The sequence below is a fragment of the Acomys russatus genome, chromosome 25 (genome assembly GCF_903995435.1).
Source record: "Acomys russatus chromosome 25, mAcoRus1.1, whole genome shotgun sequence".
In the NCBI taxonomy this organism is placed as follows: domain Eukaryota; kingdom Metazoa; phylum Chordata; class Mammalia; order Rodentia; family Muridae; genus Acomys; species Acomys russatus.
This window is the reverse complement of record NC_067161.1, coordinates 52468940-52473627: the sequence shown is the minus strand read 5'-3', so window position 1 is coordinate 52473627 and position 4688 is coordinate 52468940. Positions and strand designations below refer to the sequence as shown.

General features: G+C 47.0%; 1 non-coding gene across 1 annotated transcript; it reads right to left on the bottom strand.

Annotated features, from left to right (window-relative positions):
- Window positions 1–4040: 4040 nt before the first annotated feature.
- Window positions 4041–4166, bottom strand: LOC127208878 (U6atac minor spliceosomal RNA). The gene has a single exon (XR_007833142.1). It is a non-coding gene; the product is annotated as a U6atac minor spliceosomal RNA (small nuclear RNA).
- Between the last annotated feature and the right edge of the window lie 522 nt (window positions 4167–4688).

Below are 4688 nucleotides of genomic sequence, written 5' to 3'. Positions count from 1 at the left end.
CTCTAGATTCTTCCAGCGCAAAGTCAGGGAATCTTGGGGTCATCGTGGCTTCATGATGGTCTTAAGGAAGCAGTGTCCAGTATTGCTTTCTCTGACAGCTGACATCTGGACTCTCCGTCCCTAGACTTGCCAGGTTTTGTAGCTGGAGGTGCCATATCGAACTTTACCTTGACCCACTGGCCCGTGAGGGTGGCATCACATGGAAGCCATTTGGAGCTCTGCCCTCTCCCTCCCACCTCGTCCCTGAAGGCAAGCACTTACGCTTATTTCCCATGCCCCGAGTCTGCGCAGCTCCTGGCCTAATTTCGACTGCTCCGTCTCTTTCGCTGTTCTCATTAGTGAGGGACTATGATGAGCAAGGAATCTCACCTTCCCTCTCACCACCAAGTGCTTGCGCTGTCTCAGCAGTGTCAAGGCTGCTGGCTCCCATTGTCAGCACTACTGCAGGGCAGAGGTGGGGTACATGTGTGAGTCATTGACATGTCTCCCCCGGGTGAGAACCATGGGGGGCACCCTTGAAAAACTCATCTCCGTACTGCCTGTTGCAAAGACCCCTAGAAACTTATTAGTTCAACACTCTGACGTGCAGAGGGGGGAAACTGAGGCCCAGCAACAAGAGTCTAAGGTGGAAGTAGAAAGTCCGGCAGGTGGCAGGACAGGGCTGGAATATTTACTGGCATCTGGTCTGGTGTCATCATCTCTATAAACTCACTCCTGATTTTTAGTTGCTTTTTCTTTTAACTTTTTTTTTTTTTTTTTTTAGATGACAGCATTTTTATTTAAGTTTCAGATGTCATTGTTTTGTTCTTGCAATGCTGGGGATGAAATCCAGGCCTTGTCTATGCCGGGTGAGTGGTTGGCCATTTGTAGCCATAGCCTCACCTTTTTTTTCTTCCTGTTGCAGCTCGTTTTCCTCTGCTCTGGTGGCATTTGAGAATTTTCTTCTATTACTATTTTCGTTATTTATGTGTGCCTGTGTGCATGTGTGTGGGCATGCATGTGACACTAGTGTGGATGTCAGAAGACAGTTCTCTCCTTCTGCCTCGTGGGTCCTCGGGATCAAACTCAGGTTGTCAGGCGTCAAGGGCCTTTTCATATTGAGCCATCTCAGTGGCCTGAACTTCCTCTTCTTTTTAAAATTTTGTTTTTAATTATGTGTCTGTGTCTGTGTGGGGGTATGTACACATGAGTGCAGGTATTCTTGTAGGCCAGAGGTGTCAGACCACCCCTGGAGCTGGAGTTACAGGCAGTTGTGAGCTGCTTGGCATAGGCGCTGGGAATCAAACTCAGGTGCTCAGCATTTGTATGTTCTTGACTGCTAAGCCATCTCTCAAGCTCCCCCTTTTAAATTTTACTTTGTCTTAATTTCTTCTTCTCTTAAAATCATCACTCCTGTTCTCTCAATCCTTCCTTCCTTCCTTTCTTTTGTTCTTTTGTTCTCTTTTTCTAAGATTTATTTTTATTTTATGTATATGGATGTTTGCCTGTGTGTATGTCTGTGTGCTTGTTTGTGCCTTGTACTCGTAGATGCCAGAAGAGGGCACTGGATCTCCTGGAACTGGAGTTATAGATGGTTGTTGGCTGCCATGTGTGAACTGAACCCAAAACCCAAATCCTCTACAAAAGCAGCTCTTAACTGCTAAGCTATTTCTCTAGCTCCTCTTTTTCATTTCTTATAAGCCTCTGGCTTGTAGCCTCCCAGGACAGGTTGTTGTCAGTCAACTCCCCACCTCCCAGGCTCCCTTAGGAAGGAAAAGAGAGACGCAGTTTCCACCTGGCATGTAGCTAACAGGCGTGCCGACTCTGCCCAGTCTCTAGGTAGGGAAGGCAGAGGTTTATTTTTTGTTTTTGACACAAAGTTTCTCCGCGTAGCCCTGGCTGTCCTGGAACTCCATCTGTAGACCAAGCTGGCCAGTGAACCCAGAGATCCACCTGCCTCTGCCTCACGAGTGTGGGATCAAAGGCGTGCACCACTACTAAGAAGGTGGAGGTTTGAGTAATTAAGATACACAAAGCTTGGTGGGTGGAAGGTACCGGTTAGCACCCTCTTTCTGCAGTAGTTCAGGCAAAAAAAAGAAAATGTTGGTGGAGAGGAAGAGATTCATAAAAGATGCTGATGGTGGTGTGGATGCAGCTAACTCACCAGCGAGGCTTGGAAAGGGCTGTTGCCTAGCAGCATACACCGCAGAATCCTACCCTCCCGACCCATAACTTCAGCATCTCCATTAGAGACGTGCAGTGCTTCCCAGTTCCCAGCAGATGGCAGGAAAGAGACTGAAGAAGGCATTTCTGTCTAATTTGCATAGTTCCCACACTGACCGGGTCAGCGCAGTTGGCCCATGGATTTTAGTTTTGAAAGGCAGGGAGGGTTGGAAGAACTCCAGTTCTGACTCCAGACAGCACCAGGGGGGCAGAGTCTAAACTGGACACAACAGCCAGATGATACTGGGACCCTGCACCATTCTCACCAGCTGAACGTCACTCATTAAGGCAGTTTATGAAAGAAAGGGGCTGGTTAATGTAGAACTAGGGGTAGTGTCCTCTGGGCTGGCTGTCCTGAAGATTTGGAGGGATTTTATTTATTTTTTCTTTTTTTTTTTTTTTGAGGTATTTTCATGCTCTGTGTCCTAGACAGATGAATCTGTCAAGGTGTCCTGCGGTTCTGTCTTGTAGGCTAAGGTGAGTCTTATCTTTCAGCTGGATCAAAGGTTCCTGCTCCTCTTTATAGCTTATTTATATTTTATTAAACTCCCACCAAGAGTGAGTAAGGGCCCCCTTTCTCCACACCCTTTCCAGCATTGGTTGATGACAGTCATTCTGACTGAGGCAAGGATTCTCGAGGAGGCAGTTTTAATGATCGTTTTCCTAGTGGCTGAGGATGCTGAACGCATTTCAATAGTCATGGACCATTCGAGGTTCCTCTTTTCAGCAGCTTGTTTGTTCATGGGATGTTTGTGTTTCTGGAGCTTTATTTCTGCTAAGTGGCCCCTCCCCCCGCCACGTTCCTCAAGTAGCCTGCAGAGGGCACTGTTGCATGCTGTCGCTTTGGACCTTTATGAATCCTAGACTGTCTGTCCCTTGCTCAGCTGATTTAATCTTTTCAGCAATTTTTACAATGTATCTCCCACATTATGGTTAGAGAAATTGAGGGTAACATGTCCAGAGCCAGAGTTCACAGCAAGTGGACTCACTGGCTTCAGACTTAAGCTGCCATTCCTGGTGTCCCTGCAATCTCACAACTTGACCTGCAGCATTCTGTGAAACATTGTCCCTTTGCATGGTGACACACCAGTGATTTTCAAAAACTATGTGTAACTGTTCCTTTTTGGTTCCCTTTGCTGTCCCCTTGCCATGGGGGTCACTTTTGCCGGTCTACGTTATGTTGGCTATAACTCACTGGTGATAATGACCAGTCAGGAGCCCCCTCAGATGCCATCTCAGAGACACCTGTCCTTCTGTCTCCACATCTGGGGCCAGGGACAGTCAGGCAGGCCTTGGTTCCTAACCAGTTCTGGACAGTCTGAAACAATCTGTATGACTGTTTACACACACACACACGCACGCACGCACGCACGCACGCACGCACGCACGCACGCACCATACATACAATTTTAAATCTAGAGTCTGCAGCTGAAAGAGCATGATGTGATGTTTGTCTTTCCAAGTCTGGCTTACTTTGGTTAACATAATGACCTCTAGTTCCACCCATTTTTCCGAGAATGTCGTGATTTCGTTTTTCTTTATAGTCGGATAAAATTGCATGGTGCATATGGGCCACATTATCTCCACCCAGTCATCTGCTGATGCACATCTAAGTTGGTTCCTTTTCTTGACTAGAGCAGTAATGAACACGAGTGAGTAGGGGTCTTTGCAGTGTGTTGTGGTGTGTGTTTACCCAGTGGCATAGCTGGGTCTTAAGATAGTTCTATATTTAGCATTAAAAAAAAAAAAACCATGTATTTATTTAAGGTGGGAGAAGGAATTTGCCACAAACACATGTGACATCCAGGACAACTTGTGGAGGTTGCTTCTCTCCTTCCAAAACACAGTGGTTAGATGCCACAAGGCAGTTAGCAATGCCTTAGCTGTATGCATGTTATTAGGCCTAGCGGCCTCTTCCATCCTTGTGAAGGGACGTGCTGACCTTCTCTCCTTTCATACGACATATATTTTTAGTCCCCCCTGAAACTTTCACATTAGTGTCCATAATGGTTGCCCGAGTTTATGTTACAGTTAGCTGTGTCTGCTTCAGTTATGCACAACACCCTGGAGTCACTTGTGAGCTCACCCTGCCACACCCAGCATCCTAGCTCGCTATGGTCCCAGGTGGCCTCTGTATTCCCTACTCCCTAGCTTTAGTTGGGAGTAAACACGGCAGCTTCCCTGCTCTGCCAGCTCTGTAGTGAGGCACATCCAGCTGCCGCCTGCTGCCGCCTGCTCTGTTAGGGTAAACCTTTCACTTGTGTTCCTTTTCTGTGATAAATATTCTAAATGGCCAGTGCAGTCTTCAGTTCTTTCACAGCTTCTTTTTTTTAAGAATCCCTTCGAGGAATTCGAAGCAAGGCAAGTGACACAGCCTCCTATCCTGGTGTTTGTCCTGCTTGTAACTTCACATCAGTCTCTTAAAAATGCCACTATTTCCTGTCCTATGAAGTCGAAGCTCTCTGACTGACCCCTCCAGGCTGTGC